General features: G+C 41.2%; 1 protein-coding gene across 1 annotated transcript in view; it reads left to right on the forward strand.

Moving 5' to 3' along the window:
• Positions 1 to 24,385, forward strand: part of BAK1 (BCL2 antagonist/killer 1) — a 173,010-nt gene that overhangs the window by 54,823 nt on the left and 93,802 nt on the right. The window lies entirely within an intron of this gene.

The following is a 24,385-nucleotide window of genomic DNA, read 5'->3' on the forward strand; positions in this document are numbered from 1 at the left end:
AAAAACAAAACTTCTAGACTCTTGTCGGATACTTCATTCCGTTCCTCTTCCTTCCATAGCGCAGTGCATGGAAGTGATAGGTTTGATGGTAGCGGCAATGGACATAGTTCCTTTTGTGCGCATTCATCTAAGACCATTACAACTGTTCATGCTCAGTCAGTGGAATGGGGACTATTCAGACTTGTCTCCGAAGATACAAGTAAATCAGAGGACCAGAGACTCATTCCGTTGGTGGCTGTCCCTGGACAACCTGTCACAAGGGATGACCTTCCGCAGACCAGAGTGGGTCATTGTCACGACCGACGCCAGTCTGATGGGCTGGGGCGCGGTCTGGGGATCCCTGAAAGCTCAGGGTCTTTGGTCTCGGGTAGAATCTCTTCTACCGATAAATATTCTGGAACTGAGAGCGATATTCAATGCTCTCAAAGCTTGGCCTCAGCTAGCGAGGGCCAAGTTCATACATCAACCATCAGGGGGGAACAAGGAGTTCCCTAGCGATGGAAGAAGTGACCAAAATCATTCTATGGGCGGAGTCTCACTCCTGCCACCTGTCTGCTATCCACATCCCAGGAGTGGAAAATTGGGAAGCGGATTTTCTGAGTCGTCAGACATTGCATCCGGGGGAGTGGGAACTCCATCCGGAAATCTTTGCCCAAGTCACTCAACCGTGGGGCATTCCAGACATGGATCTGATGGCCTCTCGTCAGAACTTCAGAGTTCCTTACTACGGGTACAGATCCAGGGATCCCAAGGCGGCTCTAGTGGATGCACTAGTAGCACCTTGGACCTTCAAACTAGCTTATGTGTTCCCGCCGTTTCCTCTCATCCCCAGGCTGGTAGCCAGGATCAATCAGGAGAGGGCGTCGGTGATTTTGATAGCTCCTGCGTGGCCACGCAGGACTTGGTATGCAGATCTGGTGAATATGTCATCGGCTCCACCATGGAAGCTACCTTTGAGACGAGACCTTCTTGTTCTAGGTCCGTTCGACCCACTCCAGCTGACTGCTTGGAGATTGAACGCTTGATCTTATCAAAGCGAGGGTTCTCAGATTCTGTTATTAATACTCTTGTTCAGGCCTGAAAGCCTGTAACCAGAAAAATTACCACATAATTTGGTATATCTGTTGGTGTGAATCTGCAGGATTCCCTTGGGACAAGGTTAAGATTCCTAAGAGTCTATCCTTCCTTCGAGAAGGATTGGAAAAAGGATTATCTGCAAGTTCCTTGATGGGACAGATTTCTGCCTTGTCTGTGTTACTTCACAAAAAGCTGGCAGCTGTGCCAGATGTTCTAGCCTTTGTTCAGGCTCTGGTTAGAATCAAGCCTGTTTACAAAATTTTGACTCCTCCTTGGAGTCTCAACCTAGTTCTTTCAGTTCTTCAGGGGGTTCCGTTTGAACCCTTACATTCCGTTGATATTAAGTTATTATCTTGGAAAGTTTTGTTTTTGGTTGCAATTTCTTCTGCTAGAAGAGTTTCAGAATTATCTGCTCTGCAGTGTTCTTCTCCTTATCTGGTGTTCCATGCAGATAAGGTGGTTTTGCGTACTAAACCTGGTTTTCTTCCAAAAGTTGTTTCTAACAAAAACATTAACCAGGAGATAGTTGTGCCTTCTTTGTGTCCTAATCCAGTTTCAAAGAAGGAACGTTTGTTGCACAACTTGGATGTAGTTCGTGCTCTCAAATTTTACTTAGCAGCTACTAAGGATTTCAGACAAACTTTGTCTTTGTTTGTTGTTTATTCTGGTAAACGGAGAGGTCAAAAAGCAACTTCTACCTCTCTCTCCTTCTGGATTAAAAGCATTATCCGATTGGCTTATGAGACTGCCGGACGGCAGCCTCCTGAAAGAATCACAGCTCACTCCACTAGGGCTGTGGCTTCCACATGGGCCTTCAAGAACGAGGCTTCTGTTGATCAGATATGTAAGGCAGCGACTTGGTCTTCACTGCACACTTTTTCTAAATTTTACAAATTTGATACTTTTGCTTCTTCTGAGGCTATTTTTGGGAGAAAGGTTTTGCAAGCCGTGGTGCCTTCCATTTAGGTGACCTGATTTGCTCCCTCCCTTCATCCGTGTCCTAAAGCTTTGGTATTGGTTCCCACAAGTAAGGATGACGCCGTGGACCGGACACACCTATGTTGGAGAAAACAGAATTTATGTTTACCTGATAAATTACTTTCTCCAACGGTGTGTCCGGTCCACGGCCCGCCCTGGTTTTTTTAATCAGGTCTGATAATTTATTTTCTTTAACTACAGTCACCACGGTAACATATGGTTTCTCCTATGCAAATATTCCTCCTTAACGTCGGTCGAATGACTGGGGTAGGCGGAGCCTAGGAGGGATCATGTGACCAGCTTTGCTGGGCTCTTTGCCATTTCCTGTTGGGGAAGAGAATATCCCACAAGTAAGGATGACGCCGTGGACCGGACACACCGTTGGAGAAAGTAATTTATCAGGTAAACATAAATTCTGTTTTTTTGTGGGCACTCAGTTTATGTGAATTTGGGACAAACGTTTTTGTGTCTGGGAGTAACGTTTCTGTTTTATGCGACATTTGCTTGAGGGTTCTTTGGGGTTGTTTATAACCCACATGGCTTTCAGGCAGGGTTTGTTAGTTTTGTGTAGGCCCCAGCAACATCGAGTGAGGTGGGCGGGGCCTATTTACAAGCATTTACAAGCAGCAAGCAACTTCTCCTGAGGTCCTGATAGTCTTCTCAGGGACTAATTGAAGCTTTAAACGCCATATTATCGCTTCCTAAGGGCAGGTAGGGCCACAGCAGAGCTGTGGCAAGGTGCTTTAGGGGGTTTTAACCGGTTTTAGACAATTATCAATCCGTTTTTTTCATTTGGGGGTCTATTGCTTTTTTACTTGTGGTGCAATCCTTCTAAAGCTTAGTGGGTACACTGTTAAAATGTCGAAATTTTTGAAGCAATTTTAACCTGTTTTGCAGTTTGTGTATGCCTTTTTTTCTCTTAAAGGTATAGTACCGTTTTTGCAAATTGTGTTTTTTTCATTAAATAAAGTGTTTTCCAAGCTTGCTTGCTTCATTACTAGCCTGTTAAACATGTCTGACACTGAGGAAACTCATTGTTCAATTTGTTTAGAAGCCATTGTGGAACCCCCTCTAAGAATGTGTCCCAATTGTACTGATATGTCTATAAATTGCAAACAGCATATTTTGACTTATAAGAATTTGGCATTAAATGATTCTCAGACAGAAGGAAATCAGGTTTCACCATCTAGTTCTCCCCAAGTGTCCCAACCAGTTACACCTGCACAAGCGACGCCAAGTACTTCTAGTGCGTCTAATTCTTTCACCTTGCAAGATATGGCTTCAGTTATGAATACTACCCTCACAGAGGTTTTATCTAAAATGCCAGGGTTGCAAGGGAAGAGCAGTAGCTCTGGGTTAAGAACAAATGCTGAGCCTTCTGACGCTTTAGTAGCCGTATCCAATATTCCCTCACAATGTTCTGAGGTAGGGATGAGGGATTTGCTGTCTGAGGGAGAGATTTCTGATTCAGGAAAGAAGTTTCCTCAGACAGATTCAGATATGACGGCATTTAAATTTAAGCTAGAGCACCGCCGTTTATTGCTCGGGTAGGTTTTAGCTACTCTGGATGATTGTGACCCCATTGTCGTTCCAGAGAAATTATGTAAAATGGACAAATATTTAGAGGTTCCTGTTTACACTGATGTTTTTCCGGACCCTAAGAGGATTTCGGACATTGTTACTAAGGAGTGGGATAGACCAGGTATTCCGTTCGCTGCCCCTCCTGTTTTTAAGAAAATGTTCCCCATTTCTGACACCATAAAGGCTCATGGCAGACGGTCCCTAAGGTGGAGGGAGCTATTTCTACTCTGGCTAAGCGTACAACTATACCTATTGAAGACAGTTGTGCTTTCATTGATCCTATGGATAAAAAGTTAGAGGGTCTCCTAAAGAAAATTTTTGTTCATCAGGGTTTTCTTCTTCAACCTATAGCGTGCATCGTTCCAGTAACCACTGCAGCTGCTTTTTGGTTTGAGGCTCTAGAAGAGGCTCTTCAGATGGAGACCCCACTAGATGATATTTTGGACATAATTAAGGCCCTTAAGTTGGCTAATTCTTTTATTACAGACGCCGCTTTTCATCTTGCTAAGTTAGCGGCAAAGAATTCAGGTTTTGCCATTTTAGCGTGAAGAGCGTTATGGCTTAAGTCCAGCTGATGTGTCATCTAAATCTAAGCTTTTGATCATCCCTTTCAAAGGTAAGACCCTATTCGGGCCTGCACTGAAAGAGATCATTTCAGACATCACTGGAGGGAAGGGTCATGCCCTCCCTCAAGATAAGTCAAATAAGACAAGTACCAAACAAAATAATTTTTGTTCCTTTCGAAACTTCAAGGGTGGTTCCTCTTCCCCTGCTGCAAAGCAAGAGGGGAACTTAGCTCAATCCAAGCCAACCTGGAGACCTAACCAGGCTTGGAACAAGGGTAAACAGGCCAAAAAGCCTGCTGCTGCCACTAAGACAGCATGAAGGGGTAGCCCCCGATCCGGGACCGGATCAAGTAGGGGGCAGACTTTCTCTCTTTGCTCAGGCCTGGGCAAGAGACGTTCAGGACTCCTGGGCCGTAGAAATTGTAACCCAGGGGTATCTCCTAGATTTCAAAGATTCTCCTCCAAGGGGGAGATTCCATCTTTCTCAATTGTCTGTAAACCAGACAAAAAGAGGCATTCTTACGCTGTGTAGAAGACCTTTTTACCATGGGAGTGATCTTCCCAGTTCCGAAAACAGAACAGGGGCAAGGTTTCTATTCCAATCTGTTTGTGGTTCCCAAAAAAGAGGGAACATTCAGACCAATTCTAGATCTCAAGATCCTAAACCAATTCCTAAGAGTTTCATCCTTCAAGATGGAGACCATTCGGACTATTTTACCAATGATCCAGGAGGGTCAATATATGACTACCGTGGATCTAAAGGATGCATATCTACACATTCCTATCCACAAAGATCATCACCAGTTCCTCAGGTTTGCCTTTCTGGATAGGCATTACCCGTTTGTGGCTCTTCCCTTCGGGTTGGCCACGGCACCAAGAATCTTCACAAAGGTGCTAGGGTCCCTTCTGGCGGTTCTAAGGCCGAGGGGCATAGCAGTGGCGCCTTATCTAGACATCTTAATTCAAGCGTAGACTTTCCAACTTGCCAAGTCTCACACGGACTTAGTGTTGGCCTTTCTAAGATCTCATGGGTGGAAGGTGAACGTGAAAAAGAGTTCTCTTATTCCTCTCACAAGAGTTCCATTCCTGGGAACTCTGATAGATTCGGTGGATTCCTTGGCCGTCAGTGGCTCAGTGTATGGAGGTAATTGGACTTATGGTAGCGGCAATGGACATAGTTCAGTTTGCTCGCTTGCATCTCAGACCACTGCAACTATGCATGCTCAAACAGTGGAATGGGGATTATGCAGATTTTGGATCAAGAGACCAGAGACTCTCTTCTTTGGTGGTTGTCACAGGATCACCTGTCCAGGGGAATGTGTTTCCGCAGGCCAGCGTGGGTTATTGTGACGACGGACGCCAGCCTACTGGGCTGGGGTGCAGTCTGGAATTCCCTGAAAGCACAGGGTTTGTGGACTCGGGAGGAGGCCCTCCTACCGATAAATATTCTGGAATGAAGAGCGATATTCAGTGCTCTTCAGGCGTGGCCTCAGCTGGGTTCGGCCAGATTCATCAGGTTTCAGTGGGACAACATCACGACTGTAGCTTATATCAATCATCAGGGGGGAACAAGGAGTTCCTTAGCGATGATAGAAGTTTCCAGGATAATCCGATGGGCAGAGGCTCACTCTTGCCATCTATCAGCGATCTATATCCCAGGTGTGGAGAACTGGGAGGCAGATTTTCTAAGTCGTCAGACTTTTCATCTGGGGGAGTGGGAGCTCCATCTGGAGGTGTTTGCTCAACTGGTTCAGCTATGGGGCACACCAGAATTGGATCTGATGGCGTCTTGTCAGAACGCCAAACTTACTCGTTACGGATCCAGGTCAAGGGATCCTCAGGCAGTACTAATAGATGCTCTAGCAATACCCTGATCGTTCAACCTGGCTTATGTGTTTCCACCATTCCCTCTCCTTCCGCGTCTGATTGCCAGAATCAAACAGGAGAGAGCTTCGGTGATTTTGATAGCGCCTGCGTGGTCACGCAGGACTTGGTATGCAGACCTGGTGGATATGTCATCTCTGCCACCATGGACTCTGCCACTGAGACGGGACCTTTTGGTTCAAGGTCCATTCAAGCATCCAAATCTAATTTCTCTGCAACTGACTGCTTGGAGATTGATAAAATCAAGTGTTCAAAGTGGGGTTTCTCTGAGTCGGTCATAGATACCTTGATTCAGGCTCGAAAGCCTGTCACCAGGAAGATCTATCATAAGATATGGCATAAATATCTTTTTTGGTGCGAATCCAAAGGCTACTCATGGAGTAAGATCAGGATTTCTAGGATTTTGTCTTTTCTCCAAGAAGGATTGGAGAAAGGATTGTCCGTTAGTTCCTTAAAGGGACAGATATCTGCTTTGTCTATTCTGTTGCACAAGCGTCTGGCAGATGTCCCAGACGTTCGAGTTTTTTGTCAGGCTTTAGTTAGAATTAAGCCTGTGTTTAAACCTGTTGCTCCGCCATGGAGTCTAAATTTAGTTTTTAGAGTTCTTCAGGGGGTTCCGTTTGAACCCATGCATTCCATAGATATTAAGCTTCTAGCTTAGAAATTTCTGTTTCTAGTTGCTATCTCTTCAGCTCGAAGAGTTTCTGAACTATCTGCATTACAATGTGACTCGCCTTATCTTGTTTTCCATGCTGATAAGGTGGTTTTGCGTACCAAACCTGGGTTCCTCCCTAAGGTTGTTTCTAACAGGAATATCAATCAGGGAATTGTTGTTCCTTCTCTGTGTCCTAATCCTTCTTCTAAGAAGGAACGTCTGTTGCACAACTTGGACGTGGTTCGTGCCTTGAAGTTTATTTGCAGGCAACCAAAGATTTTCGCCAATCATCTTCTTTGTTTGTTGTCTATGCTGGAAAGCGTAGAGGTCAAAAGGCTACGGCTACCTCTCTTTCCTTTTGGCTGAAAAGCATCATCCGTTTGGCTTATGAGACTGCTGGACAGCAGCCTCCTGAAAGAATTACAGCTCACTCCACTAGAGCGGTGGCTTCCACATGGGCTTTTAAAATTGATGCTTCTGTTGAACAGATTTGTAAGGCTGCGACTTGGTCTTTGCTTCATACCTTTTACAAATTTTACAAATTTGATACTTTTGCTTCTTTGGAGGCTATTTTTGGGAGAAAGGTTTTGCAAGCAGTGATGCCTTCCGTTTAGGTTCCTGTCTTGTCCCTCCCTTCATCCGTGTCCTAAAGCTTTGGTATTGGTATCCCACAAGTTAGGATGAATCCGTGGACTCAGTACATCTTGCAAAAGAAAACAAAATTTATGCTTACCTGATAAAGTTCTTTCTTTTGCGATGTAACGAGTCCACGGTCCGCCCTGTCTATTCAAGACAGTAAGTATTTTTTATGTAGACTTCAGTCACCTCTGCACCTTATAGTTTCTCCTTTTCTTCCTTGGCCTTCGGTCGAATGACTGGGGGGTGGAGTTAAGGGGGAGCTATATAGACAGCTCTGCTGTGGTGCTCTCTTTGTTACTTCCTGTCAGGAAGGACAATATCCCACAAGTTAGATGAATCCGTGGACTCGGTACATCGCAAAAGAAAGAAATTTATCAGGTAAGCATAAATTTTGTTATACCTGTATGTATGTGTGTGTATATATATATATATATATATATAGTTGCATACTGTGGTATCTGAGTCACCTGCTCTTCTCATTAGAATAGCAGAATAATAAAATAATATATTTTATTGGCGAACTAGCATCTGTGAATCTGCTGCAATTTACAGATTAAATTGAGTAAGGCATATTTGGGACAGAGGACATTGGTTGGCGCTATGGAAACAATCAAAAGGTGTGGCTAACATCTCCATAACCTGTTAATTTGCTTTTCTGCAAAGTGTCCTTGAATTTTTTTTCACTTAATGGTAACTATGTTACTCTTTACTCTCATTCTAATTTATCATTATCACATCAACCACTGATGTCAACCATTTAATAGATACCAACTACCACTCACCCACTTCACTAGTTGTTCATCCCCCACCAAAAATGCTGTTCTCTTTTACATGACAATTATTTCCTTTCTGAGCTTTCAATTCTTTTCACTTCATTCAGCTTGACAGCAGAATTTTGCAAATTGTTTTTTTTTTATATGCACTAAAACCATTGTGAGCATAAAATCTGTATCAGATATTACAGTGTTCAATTAAAACTTGGAATTGGATTTATTTTATACCAATTTAAGTCAACTTCGAGGCTAAAATCAGGTTTAATTTTACACTCCCCTGGTCTGTAACACTGATCATCTATTTAAAAGTTTCTTATGAAGAAATGATAGTGATTAAAATAAAGTTGTGGTTTTGTTTTTACTTTGCTTGCAAGGGAAAATGAAATATTACTGCACACATCCAGCAAACAACACTTGCTTACTTTAACCCTTTGAGTGCTAAACACTTTCCCACCTGGGTGCTAAGATTTTTTAAGTTTTTTTTTATTTTTTGAACAATTTTTTTTTTAACTTTTTTTTTTTTTTTTTTTTAGATACCTTACACTGTTGGAAAGGTTAGGCGATTACCTTTCCAATGGTGGGTCTTGGGGGTCTGTAGCTGCTTAGATGCCCAAGATACAGACTTCTAAGCAGCATGCCCCCTGCTCCTATACTTAACATTGTTAAGTATAAATAAAGTTGCACTGTGACGTCATCACGTTATTGCGCTTGACTTTGCCGGGGTAGGAGCGGATGGGAGCCCCCAGATCTCCAAGGTGGGAGAGTGCTAGTGACGGCTCTTAGCCATCATTAGCACCAGAGTTGGAAACTCTGTGACGGCTCATAGCCGTCATTAGCACTTAAGGGGTTAAAAACAAACAATATTGAATTATTAAATCTAATCTGTAAATTGCAGGACATTCACAAGGTTTGTCGAACACTGCATCACGGCAGAATGTTAAAATATGGGAATGACATTGGGTCAATTATCTAAAATGGACAGAAGCCAAAAACCATAACCATCCCAGGAAAATTGGGACAGTTTGCAAGTATTTACAATTTAGGGCCCTATTTAATAACAGGAAGACGGACAAGGTTTGCTGCCAGGAACCTGTCTGCCAGGCATCGCAGGCAGCTATACACTGCCTGCATTTACCATGCACAAGCAGCTGTTTGTGTAGTGCCGCACCCTGTTTATACAAGGCCAATCGTGCGTAAGCAGGGGCTGTCAATCACCCCAGTTGTACGCGTCCGGGATGATTTTAATCCGCCAGCTAGGAACTGGCGTACAGGTAAGAAAACAGTGGTCGCTGATTCTTAACTGTCGGCTGCAGGCTTGCTTATGTGAGCTTGCATGGATGACACTCCAAAGTTGCATACATAGCTTGATAGAGTGCACGTCGACATTAGAATAAAAAAAAGTAGATTATTACTTACATGAATATTGCCCTAAAACAATTGCATATTGCACTGTATTCTTTACCTCCCTATAATGTTATAAGCCTGTTGTACGACATTACCTCCTGCTCTTGGTAACATTCCCCTAAAATAACGTGTTGCCAATCAAGCATCAAGAAAATTTCTATAAAATAAGGATTCAAATATTTTAACAGATTTGTTAAAAATAACAAACACTGTCCACATTCATTTGTTGTAAACACATGGTGACTGTTTGTACACTATTGAACATTCAGTTTTTTACAACATAGTTATTTTTTATCTCGTGTAACATTTGATTGTTAAATATAAAATTGATGTCATTGTTTAAATGTTGATTCTCATATATCTCAATATCAACATTCCTATGTAAAATTAGAATATTATAAATATTCGTATATTTCTTTAAAGGGACAGTCTGCTCCAGAATTTGCATTGTTTAAAAAGACAGATAATCCCTTTATTGCCCATTCCCCAGTTTTGCATAACCAACACAGTTATAATAATATACTTTTAACCTCTGTGATTACCTTGTATCTAAGCCTCTGCAAACTGCCCCTTTATTTCAGTTCTTTTAACAGACTTGCATTTTTAGCCAATCAGTGCTGACTCCTAGGAGCTTCACGTGCCTGAACTCAATGTTATCTATATGAAACACATGAACTAACGCCCTCTAGTGGTGAAAAACTGTCAAAATGCTTTCAGATTAGAGGCAGTCTTCAAGGTCTAAGAAATTAGCACATGAACCTCCTAGATTTAGCTTTCAACTAACCCATTCCCCAGTTTTGCACAGCCAACATGGTTATAGTAATATACTTTTTACCTCTGTGATTACCTTGTATCTAAGCCTCTGCAGAGTGCCCTCTTATTTCAATTCTTTTGACAGACTTGCATTTTACCTAATCAGTGTTGACTCTGAAGTAACAACACGGGACTGAGCACAATGTTATCCATATGGCACACATGAACTAGCATTGTCTAGCTGTAAAAACTGTCAAAAATGCACTGAGATAAAAGGCGTCCTTTAAGGGCTTAGAAATTAGTATATGAGCCTACCTAGGTTTAGCTTTCAACAAAGAAAACCAAAGGACAAAGCAAATTTGATGATAAAAGTAAATTGGAAAATTGTATGCCCTATCTGAATCATGAAAGTTTAATTTTGACTAGACTGTCCCTTTAAGGAAACATTCAAAAGAAAAAAAGACAAAATGTCAAGGGCAATATCTGCTCTACAGTTCATATGTCAATATTCACCTATCCCTAAAAGCATTGCACACAGGGATGTATTTTATGTATAGTCAATTTGGGCAAAGGCTTAGGGTGGCACCATTTTAAGAGGCTGCAGTACACAGTGTGTGGGAAGCATAAATAATAGAAAATTCAGGGGTAGCATTTAAGAACTGGGCAGTGTTCAGTATAGTTATACTCTTAACAAGTTGCATCCTATTGTATTTCTCTCTAACCCCTTATAAACATACAGCAAACGTTTGTTTCTTTTCATCTAGTGCAAACACTACCTTATCACATATAACTATTCAGCACCTCCTCATTGAGTAACCACATTACACCAGATATCTAGCTTATCACTTCCCCCTTCTTGTTCTGCTCTTTCTCATCTAGCAATACTTCTGCTTGAAAACGATCTGTATTCATGTGATCAGTGTTTATATGATGTCATATATTGTGTCATAGCTGCAAGAAACAAAACTGAGATCATTGTATAATTTCAGTTAAGTTCTGAATCTCACAGTTTTCATGTGTCTGTAAACTTGAGTGATGAGCAACAAAATAAACATTGGCCTGAACAATTTTTTTTTTTTTGTTACCGATTTTTCAGTATTGATTCAAAGAAATTATTTTTATTAGTTGCATCAAACAAATAATGTAGACCAGAATATAACAGCGAAAAATCATAAAACGTAAAAAGCAAGGTTTGACAATTTTTCTTCAGATATGTAATTTATATTTCACCCCACGTGCAAGAGAACCATTAAATACAGTAGAATTGGATAATCAACAAATGCATAATAAAAACACAATTCAATAACATGTACAAATTTAAAATTTCAAGAGTGTTAGATTTTTTTTCTGTTGAATTTTAAAGTTTCCTTCCATTTCCCTGTATCATGTGACAGCTATGATACATATGATGAACCGTTCATTGGGCCCGATGATCTAACGCTCTCTACTCTGGCCAGATTACTTACAAGGAAGTCAAGTCAGTACTGTGAGAACACTCAAAGTATTTTAGAAATGCACATTTTAGATTGAGCTGTTTGTCTCACTATGCTGAGTTCTGGGTGTGAAGGAGAGAAAAAACATTACAACTTAATGCTTAAAAAAGAGCCTCCAAAGATCTTGCGTGATTTCTCTGCATGCCAGTGAAGATTTTGACCATCATGCCCAGTAAAAGGTAAAAGTAAGGGCATGTAACAAACAGCAAACCATTTTCCTGTGTCTCCACCACCGTCAGGTAGAATACTGTTGTTCCATAATATAATAAACTGGAATTAATGGATGAGAGGCCCAACTTACCACAAACCCTTACTGGGACACTGCAAGTTAAACACAGTAACCATGGAGGAGTTGGGAGTAACAGAGCACTGGAATCCAAACTCAGTAGCTGAATTCTTACTCTACCACTTTAATCAGCACCTACAAAGCAAAAGCACAAATACGTACTAATAGTTGCTGTAAATAAATAATTCTAAATTCCAAAGGAAAATATACCTTGGTAAAGTTCCAGACAAAAACTAAACTTACGTTGGTAACTACAATTAACAAACGGCTAGATTACAAGTTTTGCGTTATGAGCGGCTCGGTGCTAACTTGCAAGTTATTGCCACCGCTCACCTCACTATAGCGCAGCTATTACAGGTTTGCAAAAACCCGGCGTTAGCAGGCAATATTGCAGCGTTGAGCAAAATTGAGCTCCATACCGCACTCAAATACCAGCGCTGCTTTGAGCTGGTTTTACGTGCTCATGCACGATTTCCCCATAGACATCAATGGGGAGAGCCGGCTAAAAAAAGCCTAACACCAGCAATAAAGGAGCGTAAAGCTCAGTAACGCAGCCCCATTAATTCCTATAGGGAAACAAAATTTATGTTTACACCTAACACCCTAACATAAACCCTGAGTCTAAACACCCCTAATCTGCCACCCCTGACATCGCCGACACCTACATTACACTTATTAACCCCTAATCTGCTGCCCCAGACATCGCCGCCACCTACCTACACTTATTAACCCCTAATCTGCCTCCCCCAATGTTGCTGCCACCTACCTACACTTATTAACCCCTAATCTGCTGCCCATAACATCGCCGCCACCTACATTACACTTATTAACCCCTAATCTGCCGACCCCGACACCGTCGCCACCTACCTACACTTAGTAACCCCTAATCTGCCGTCCCCAATGTCGCCACCACCTACCTACACTTATTAACCCTTAATCTTCCGCCCCTAACATCGCTGCCACCTAACACCCACTAACTTTAATATAATTAAAATAAATCTAAATAAAAATTACTATCATTAACTAAATAACACCTATTTAAAACTAAATACTTACCTGTAAAATAAACTCTAAGATAGCTACAATATATTTATTACACAGGCAAGTTTGTATTTATTTTAACTAGGTAGACTAGTTAGTAAATAGTTATTAACTATTTACTAGCTACCTAGTTAAAATAAATACAAATTGGAAATAACTTGAATATTTGTAGCTCTACTGCCTTTTAGAATGACAGCCGCCGTGAGATGCAATATGGAGTCGGTGGCATATATTCTCAGGGAGCTGGGTGTGCTGCTGGACACTTATCAGGCTGCATTTACTCAAGCACTCAAAATGGCGGTTCCTTCGCCCGATGCGGATCCTACACCCTCTACCACCTCACACCATGCCTGCACACATGTTAATCCAATGGGTGGCGCCTTGGGGCCCCGGCGCCCACCACCCGTCTTACATGGCTCACAGAGGGGCATGGTAGCAAGCCTTGTGAACGCAGTGCGCCCAGCTGCCGGGCTAACTGTCAGACCGACTCATAGGGCCACAGAGACAGCAGCCTACACCGCTCCAGTAATCGCCCTGACACCTCCCGCGCTTTGGGATCCACCGCTGCCGCTGTCTGGTAAGAAGATCCTACAGAGAAACCACTTGCCTGCTGTTGCAGTAGCGGAGAGCAGCTCAGGTCCTCTATCAGATCCGGATCTAACGATCCCCAGAGGAATTGGCTAGACTAACTACCCTGCAAATCATTGAGTCCAACATGCTCTATGTGGACACAGCAAAGATGTTTGTTCCGGTAAAAACTCACTTAGATGCCTTTGGACCGGTAATTGTTTGAAATATTTGTGATGCGGTTAATTCCGCAAACTAATAGACCAGTGTCCGGTGCAAGATAAAATGTCAGTGACTTCATCGGCTCCACTATTCCCCTGCACTCCCTATTTCTTTATACTCCGTTGCCTCAATGTTTAAGAATGCTGCACTAACATGCCTGAAAATATGACACCAAATACACATTTTTTGCTGGACCTTCAGAGGGTGGAAGTCCCGCAACTGATAAACTGTCTGTTCTTTTGCACCTCTCAGCACGAAGTGACTACCCTAATTGAACCTTCCAGTGTTCAGCAACTATAAACACAGGCTGTTACAATACTAGCATGAGTTCCATTTATTTTACAACTCAGAAACATGAGTTCAGGTTGATGACTGATGTTATATTGTTCCCCTGTAAGTGTTTGTTAGTCTTCTGATTTAGGCAGCATTATTCCTCATAATGTTCTGAAGGGGTACAGGCAGGTTGTTATAGTAATTGCCCACGTCTTATCTATTATACACAGCTTCTAAATGTGGTACCCCTGGATATGTATATATACACATAGGTTGAGTCTCATGCTGCAGATTCTCCCCATACTATTTCCCATTTTCTACACTTCTACCGTAACCAGCTTGCAATATTTACAATGATGCCTTAGGAGAGATAAAATAGAACTACTGACCTCTCGGTCTTCATGTACATACTCATACATATTCCCTATCTGCGGAATAAACTGTTGCTGCCCTATTAGTAAAGGTATAGCTTAATATACTCCCGGGGGCTAGGGTTATGTAGAATGTGTTGATATTTTCCATGACTGGGGGTGTGCTGCCGTCGGCCGGGGCGGTACATCTCTATTTATGTTTACTACTAGCGTTAAAAATACCCCGGGATACTCTTTCCTTTAGTAGCTATGCACAACTCCCGGTACGCAGCAGAACTTTAGTGTGTCTTATATCACCCTATCTAACTTTAGAGGGGTCTTTCCTAATCATAATATTTAGCGACTAGATCAATGAGATAAACTGGTATTCAGTTACCGCAGGTCCCCATATGCTACCTAGTGAGCAGCAGGGATGATACCAATGTTGTATGGGACAAGCTTTTTGTTTTTTTTTTTTTTTTTTTTTTTTTTACAGTCTCCCTGCTTGAATTAACCCATGATAGGCAAGATACGAAAGCACATGTTTGACGTGGCAGAGGCTCACTTTACTATGTTAATATGCTGCTAATCTCCTGACAGGGCAGTATATGTTTGATCAGAGGCTCTTTCTTTTTGCAAACTACCACCTCCTCCCCTCATCTCCCCCCCCCCCCCATACACATAATATACCTCCTCTAACAGGGGGATTAATTACGCGGTTTATCTATTCTATGCCGCATCTTAACTATCCTTTTTATAAGTAAATCTTGCAGTTTAACATAGCACCAATATTATTTCCCCTTCTAAGTCTTGCAAGATTGTGCAGCATCTTTTTCTTTATTATTACTGATATCAATAGAATTCTTTCAGAAATACTCATTTGTTATCCTATATATACCAACTTGAAATATGATTGTTACACCATATATATGAGTTTTAAGTTGTACAAACTCAAAGCTAAGGAAAAAAGTTGAAAATCTGAGGCTCATCTTTCGAATATTTAAACCTTTCTATTTAGCTACAGACTTGATTGTAAATATTTAGTAAAGCACTTGTTATGTCCCTACACTACTTTTATGTGCTACCATAGGAATAGAAGAAACCCTTGTATGTATACTATAGATGTACACTGTAAACTGTTGCGCTATGTTTCAAAGCGTGGTGATAATTAACTGTATGCTACCATATAAACCTCAATAAAAACATTTAAAAAAAAAAAAAAAATACAAATTTACCTGTAACATAGAACCTAACCTGAATTACACTAACACTTAACCTTACACTACAATTAAATAAATTACATTAATTAAATACAATTAACTAAATTACAAAAAAAAACAAAAAACACTAAATTACACAAAATAAGAGAAATGATCAAATATTTAAACTAATTACACCTAATCTAATAGCCCTATCAAAATAAAAAAGCCCCCCCAACCTGCAATAAACTACCAATGGCCCTTAAAAGGGCATTTTGCGAGGCATTGCCCCAAAGAAATTAGCTCTTTTACCTCTAAAAAAAATAATACAAACAACCCACCTGCCCTACTATAGCATAAAGAGTCTATCAATAAGAAAGTAATATAGCAGGATTATGTATATTATTAAAACAATTCTCAAAGGATTCTAACCAGAAAAAAACTCTATATATATATGAAAAAATGCTCACCAGAAAATGTGTTAAATATATTTCTAATTTATTAATATACTTTAAAACACTATAGTACAAATTTCTAAGAAACTGTACTAATTCCTTAAAACATACACATTGAACATGCAATAGTGACCGGTCACTGTGAATATATTTCTTAAAACATATATTGCTCTCATAAAATGTTTGAATTTTTCTTTCAATAAAATGATGTGTTTAAAATACAATTTAAGGGGGACGGAGCCAACTGCCAAAGGAGAAAGACGTTGCATAGCTGGGCTCCTGAAGCCTGAACGATAAAACTTTAATTTATAGAATTTTAGGTACCTATATCGTTATCATATTTTGCCTGTAAGATGGAAGACTTTCCTACACACCTTTCTTCTCTGCTTGTTGGATAGAGCTGATAGTCAGTTTAGCAGCCTGCGGTCCATCATTACAGAGCTACGCAGCCAAGATGGCGTCTCTTGTCTACCTAACTATGACACCCACATGGCGGGCCAGACAGAAGACTTACTGCTTACTCAACCTTGCCCTGTACGACCACAAGAAAAGCAGCCCGGATGGGCCCCGATCTGCATCTTAGATGGATCTGCAAAAGGTAACCCGATGCAATCAAGCACAGATGACACGCTCCACATAGCAGCTGTCCCGCCGGGAATAGTAGGATTTCACCAGATCAAGGCTTTGCAGTGCCGATGCCTATTATACTTCCTCACCTAAGCCTGCAATTATCCCCGAGCCCTAACACGCTTAAGACACTAAGCGGCGCAGAAGGTCCCTGTGTGCAAGTAACAGAGCGCCTGCACCGACCGCTTACAGCACTCACCGCTGTGAAGGTTTTAGTGTGGCGGTCCATCAATGATAAGCGTCCTCAGAAGATGGGGGCCACGAGGGAAACTCATTATAAAGTCTCCGGAGCCGAAAGTAAGGAATCACAGGGATCTGTTCCTGCAGGGAAACTATCCGCACACAGATGGGACTTGCTTGATATATCTGCCCAGTGCCATGATCATCAGCTGCGAAAGTGGCTAGACGCATTACACTCTAACCTTCACTTCAGGAGCTCAAACCTACCTATATGGAGATCACGGTACCGCACTGACTTTTCTCCTAATTGCGATGAACTCTTTGTACGGCTCTCATCTTGGTCTGACATCCGATACATATGGACCCATATGCCCGCTCTGGATCGTTTCCTTACGAGAGGTATCGGGTAATTAAATGGACACGCACTCCTCTCTGGGACCCCTAGACAACTCTTTGTTGGACTGTTTGATTCATTCTAACTTTTATGTTCATATATTGTATATACCCTAAACAGTTTTTTCAATGTTATACAACTACTTTAAGAAATCTGCGCAGCAGACTTTTTGGTACTAATAGGGATTACTCATCGTTATATAATTGTCCATTCAATTTACAGTAAGAGCAGTATTAATTGCAACTCCCCATGTTCATATAATATACAATGTGTGTATTCCTCTATTCCTAGGGTTATAATATTTTCAGGGATATTTACAACATTATATGATGCCTTGTGTTCTGGGATCTGAATAACCATTAGCTTAATTTTGTGCACCAATTATGAATGTTAGATATAAGTAGGGACCCAATGCTTACAGGCTCATTTAAACACAGCTGCTTAGTTATACCCCTAGTTTAACATTGGGCCACTCTAAAATCTCTTGGTTTTCTAATCCTAAAGATCCTGATTTAGTTTCTTTGCCAGTTAGCTTACTTACATCCCTATGTCATCAACTACATATCCGCCATCTCTATTTAGAGCCATTATATACTACTTCCAGTATGATGTATTATACTATTATACTAGAACGACATTAACATATTAGATGGTGCCTATATCTGTAGCTATCTAAAACTACTTGATTCTAAGATCCAAACACTGCTCTGTTTATAAATATGAATCCCTCCATTATTGGTGTTGTATGGTTATGGGCGATGTATAACATATAAACTAGTTAATATCATGCCAGCCAGGGCCTCACAGATACAGTCTATACTACTTCTCAATTGTGACGTCTTCCCTAATTAGGACTCCCATTTTTTTTTATATACCAAGGATGCATGCGAGAGTTACATTGCAAGCTTTATTATATTTTTGTTCCTAGGAAATGATATTACCTACGTTGAATTTAATATTAGTACAAATTATCTGTTTCTGTTGGGCCCCTCTCCTCCCTTTCCCGCCGGTACTTGTTGCCTGCGGGTCATACCCCTACTCCTTTTTCCCACATCGCCTATAGCTGGCATTTCCCTAGGAGAGGGGCTCACCCAGAAGTCCCCTATACTCCATACATACTAATGTCCCCCCTCCACATAATGTTGTTGAGAGATACTCTTACTCATTTTATAGACAGCGAATTTACTTGTATTATGTGTTGGATTAAGACTCAGTTGCTTTCTACTTAACTATGACCCCTCTCTATATAATTAGCGCTCAGTTAAGATATATAGTATGATATGTGGGTCAACTTGTATGTATGACCATCTTCCTGATGTTAGATTAGAGCTTCTACAACTATTAAGATAATTTGCCCTGTAGTCTTTATTTTCCCAGTATCCTAGTTGGCTCCGCCCTCCACTTCCCCTCATTACGAGCGGCTCTTGCCCGCTGCATTCCCCCCCCACACACAACACACTCAGACCTCTGAGAGGTCGGTTAAAAGCCAATTCCCTATCTCCTATCGTTTCTAGTTTATATAACACTTCTTATCCCGAGATAGGGATCATTAGTTGAATAATATAAAAATCGAGGTCTCATTGATATATGCTCCAGTCACCTGTGCTTCTTATATTTTATTTTACCTTTTCCCTTCTTGGTGGCAGAAGTGGTATTATAACGCTTGTCAACTGTTCTACTATTATTTATATGTATATATGACATCAATATGGGTTAGATATTGTGAGAACAACTACTTTAGTGGTGCACCAATGTTTTAGCCCACATTTATTTCTTGCATGAGAAATGTATTAGTGTCTTTCTTATTCCTGATCCGTGCCTGGACGTATTGTCTGTTCTATTGTTATTACTTATTACCTCAATAAAAATTATTTAAAATAAATAAATAAATAAAATACAATTTAAGTAGGAACTAACATTAGTTAAATGTGACAGACACTTTTCTGCAGCGAAGCAAATGTCCAGTTTCAACACCTTGTCTGATGACAAACTTTTGCTGCTGTCGTTAATAGCAGAGTCAAATCATATGCCAACAATGATTCCTTAAAATGCACTTAGCTCATACCTTCCAACACTTTGTCTGGTGACAAACTGTTGCTGTTGTTGTTAATAGCAAAGTCAAATCATATGCCAACAATGATTTCTTAAAACACACTTAGCTCATACCTTCCTTCAATGCAGATCTAACAGGTGCTGATCGCTGTCCAGATCTCCCACTTAGTCGCAGGTGAAGGGCAAGCCTGCTATAGAGGCTTTTTCAAGATCTTGAAAAAGCCTCTAAAGCAGGCGAAACGCGTTGATTGTAAGCTAGTGTTCGTAACCTAAGCTCAGATCTGAAGTGAGCTAACACTCTGCGCAGAGTTATTTTTACCCCGATACCCTTAAAGGGCCTTTTTTGCACCTTCCCGGTTTTGGAGGATCCTCATTGGCTGTCAGGTCTCACGTGACGCGGAAGCCGCAGGAGCTCACAAACTATTGAGTGAGAAACACACTAGATGCGGCGGCGTCCGAAAAAGTAAAGGCATATCTTTGGAGGTGAGAGCCGCATGAAGATTGCATCATTACCGACATAAGAAAGAAATACCTTGCCCTTCACCTGCGACTAAGTGGGAGATCTGGACAGCGATCAGCACCTGTTAGATCTGCATTGAAGGAAGGTATGAGCTAAGTGTGTTTTAAGAAATCATTGTTGGCATATGATTTGACTTTGTTATTAACAACAGCAGCAACAGTTTGTCACCAGACAAGGTGTTGGAAGGTATGAGCTAAGTGCATTTTAAGGAATCATTGTTGGCATATGATTTGACTCTGCTATTAATGACAGCAGCAAAAGTTTGTTATCAGACAAGGTGTTGAAACTGGACATTTGCTTCGCTGCAGAAAAGTGTCTGTCACATTTAACTAATGTTAGTTCCTACTTAAATTGTATTTTAAACACATCATTTTATTGAAAGAAAAATTAAAACATTTTATGAGAGCAATATATGTTTTAAGAAATATATTCACAGTGACCGGTCACTATTGCATGTTCAATGTGTATGTTTTAAGGAATTAGTACAGTTTCTTAGAAATTTGTACTATAGTGTTTTAAAGTATATTAATAAATTAGAAATATATTTAAGAGAGAGAGAGAGAGAGAGAGAGAGAGAGAGAGAGATGTGCATCTCTGTAATGAGAAGGGGTGTGGTCTAATGACATCAACACCCTATATCAGGTGTGCATAATTATTAGGCAACTTCCTTTCCTTTGGCAAATAGTGAGATATCTTGCAGAGGGATGCAGCACTCTTAAAATTGCAAAGCTTCTGAAGCGTGATCATCGAACAATTAAGCGTTTCATTCAAAATAGTCAACAGGGTCGCAAGAAGCGTGTGGAAAAACCAAGGCGCAAAATAACTGCCCATGAACTGAGAAAAGTCAAGCGTGCAGCTGCCAAGATGCCACTTGCCACCAGTTTGGCCATATTTCAGAGCTGCAACATCACTGGAGTGCCCAAAAGCACAAGGTGTGCAATACTCAGAGACATGGCCAAGGTAAGAAAGGCTGAAAGACGACCACCACTGAACAAGACACACTAGCTGAAACGTCAAGACTGGGCCAAGAAATATCTCAAGACTGATTTTTCTAAGGTTTTATGGACTGATGAAATGAGAGTGAGTCTTGATGGGACAGATGGATGGGCCCGTGGCTGGATTGGTAAAGGGCAGAGAGCTCCAGTCCGACTCAGACGCCAGCAAGGTGGAGGTGGAGTACTGGTTTGGGCTGGTATCATCAAAGATGAGCTTGTGGGGCCTTTTCGGGTTGAGGATGGAGTCAAGCTCAACTCCCAGTCCTACTGCCAGTTTCTGGAAGACACCTTCTTCAAGCAGTGGTACAGGAAGAAGTCTGCATCCTTCAAGAAAAACATGATTTTCATGCAGGACAATGCTCCATCACACGCGTCCAAGTACTCCACAGCGTGGCTGGCAAGAAAGGGTATAAAAGAAGAAAATCTAATGACATGGCCTCCTTGTTCACCTGATCTGAACCCCATTGAGAACCTGTGGTCCATCATCAAATGTGAGATTTACAAGGAGGGAAAACAGTACACCTCTCTGAACAGTGTCTGGGAGGCTGTGGTTGCTGCTGCACGCAATGTTGATGGTGAACAGATCAAAACACTGACAGAATCCATGGATGGCAGGCTTTTGAGTGTCCTTGCAAAGAAAGGTGGCTATATTGGTCACTGATTTGTTTTTGTTTTGTTTTTGAATGTCAGAAATGTATATTTGTGAATGTTGAGATGTTATATTGGTTTCACTGGTAAAAATAAATAATTGAAATGGGTATATATTTGTTTTTTGTTAAGTTGCCTAATAATTATGCACAGTAATAGTCACCTGCACACACAGATATCCCCCTAAAATAGCTATAACTAAAAACAAACTAAAAACTACTTCCAAAACTATTCAGCTTTGATATTAATGAGTTTTTTGGGTTCATTGAGAACATGGTTGTTGTTCAATAATAAAATTAATCCTCAAAAATACAACTTGCCTAATAATTCTGCACTCCCTGTATATTACTTTCGTATTGATAGACTCTTTATGCTATAGTAGCGCTGTTCCAATTCTATCTATTTGTACATATATTCTATAACAACCATTAGGGAGAGTTGTAATTTCTGGAATAGCTAGAAGTGTCTTTAGGGTTGCGCTGTTAAATATCCCCTCTTTTCAGTAAAACCCACCACCCACACAACCAAACCCCCCCAAATAAAATCCTATCTAAAAAAACCTAAGCTCCCCATTGCCCTGAAAAGGGCATTTGTATGGGCATTGCCCTTAAAAGGGCATTTAGCTCTTTTTCTGCCCAAACCCTAAGCTAAAAATAAAACCCACCCAAAAAACCTAACACTAACCCCCGAAGATCCACTTACAGTTTTTTGAAGACCGGAGCTGATTTCTTTGGGGCAATGCCCCGCAAAAGGCCCTTTTAAGGGCCATTGGTAGTTTATTGTAGGCTAGGTTTTTTTTTATTTTGGGGGGGCTTTTTTATTTTTATAGGGCTATTAGATTAGGTGTAATTAGTTTAAATATTTGATAATTTCTTTTTTATTTTGTGTAATTTAGTGTGTTTTTTTTTGTAATTTATTTAATTGTATTTAATTAACCCCTTAACGACTGAGGACGTGCAGGGTACGTCCTCAGAAAAAAGGCAGTTAATGCCTGAGAACGTACCCTGCACGTCCTCAGTGTGGAAAGCAGCTGGAAGCGATCCTGCTCGCTTCCAGCTGCTTTCCGGTTATTGCAGTGATGCCTCGATATGGAGGCATCCTGCAATAACGTTTTTAAGTAATCCGGTGCAGAGAGAGCCACTCTGTGGCCCTCTCTGCACCGGAGATCGGTGGCTACCTGCGTTGGTGGGTGGGAGCCGGACCGGGAGGCGGGTGGCGGCCATCGATGGCCATGTGGATGTGAAGGGGGGCGGGATCGTGGGCGGGGGTGGCTGGGGGCGCGCACGGGCGCGCGTGCACGGGAGGGTGGGGGCGGGCGCGTGCACGGGGAGGGAGCGGGTGGGAACCGCTACACTACAGAAAATGGGAAATAAAAAATATATCAAAAAGGTCAAACAAAAATGTCAAACAATAAGCAAGGTGGTGGGGGTTAGTCTGTGGGGGGTGGGGGGGGGGGGAAGCTACACTACAGAAAAAAAACAAAAAAAACAAAAAAAAAGCATTTTTTTATTGTAAACTGGGTACTGGCAGACAGCTGCCAGTACCCAAGATGGCCCCCAATAAGGCAGAGGGGAGGGTTAGAGAGCGGTTTTGGGGGGGATCAGGGAGGTTGGGGGCTAAGGGGGGGATCCTACACAGTAGCATATGTAAATATGCTAAAAAAAAAATTCATTTTTTTTTAAAAACCCTTTTATTTTAGTACTGGCAGACTTTCTGCCAGTACTTAAGATGGCGGGGACAATTGTGGGGTGGGGGAGGGAAGGGAGCTGTTTGGGAGGGATCAGGGGGTGGGATGTGTCAGATGGGAGGCTGATCTCTACACTAAAGCTAAAATTAACCCTGCAAGCTCACTACAAACTCCCTAATTAACCCTTTCACTGCTAGCCATAATACACGTGTGAGGCGCAACAGGATTTAGTGGCCTTCTAATTACCAGAAAGCAACGCCAAAGTCATATATGTCTGCTATTTCTGAACAAAGGGGATCCCAGACAAGCATTTACAACCATTTGTGCCATAATTGCACAAGCTGTTTGTAAATGATTTCAGTGAGAAACCTAAAATTGTGAAAAATTTTACGTTTTTTTTAATTTGATCGCATTTGGCGGTGAAATGGTGGCATGAAATATACCAAAATGTGCCTAGATCAATACTTGGGGTTGTCTACTACACTACACTAAAGCTAAAATTAACCCTACAAGCTCCCTAAAAGCTCCCTAATTAACCCCTTAACTGCTGGGCATGATACACTTGTGGTGCGCAGTGGCATTTAGCGGCCTTCTAATTACCAAAAAGCAACGCCAAAGCCATATATGTGTGCTATTTCTGAACAAAGGGGATCCCAGAGAAGAATTTACAACCATTTATGCCATAATTGCACAAGCTGTTTGTAAATGATTTCAGTGAGAAACCTAAAGTTTGTGAAAAAATTTGTGAAAAAGTGAACAATTTTTTGTATTTGATCGCATTTGGCGGTGAAATGGTGGTATGAAATATACCAAAATTGGCCTAGATCAATACTTTGGGATGTCTACAAAAAAAAAATATATACATGTCAAGGGATATTCAGGGATTCCTGAAAGATATCAGTGTTCTAATGTAACTAGCGCTAATTTTGGAAAAAAATGGTTTGGAAATAGCAAAGTGCTACTTATATTTATGGCCCTATAACTTGCAAAAAAAGCAAAGAACATGTAAACATTGGGTATTTCTAAACTCAGGACAAAATTTAGAAACTATTTAGCATGGGTGTTTTTTGGTGGTTTTAGATATGT

Source organism: Bombina bombina, chromosome 3 (genome assembly GCF_027579735.1).
Source record: "Bombina bombina isolate aBomBom1 chromosome 3, aBomBom1.pri, whole genome shotgun sequence".
Taxonomy (NCBI): Eukaryota; Metazoa; Chordata; class Amphibia; order Anura; family Bombinatoridae; genus Bombina; species Bombina bombina.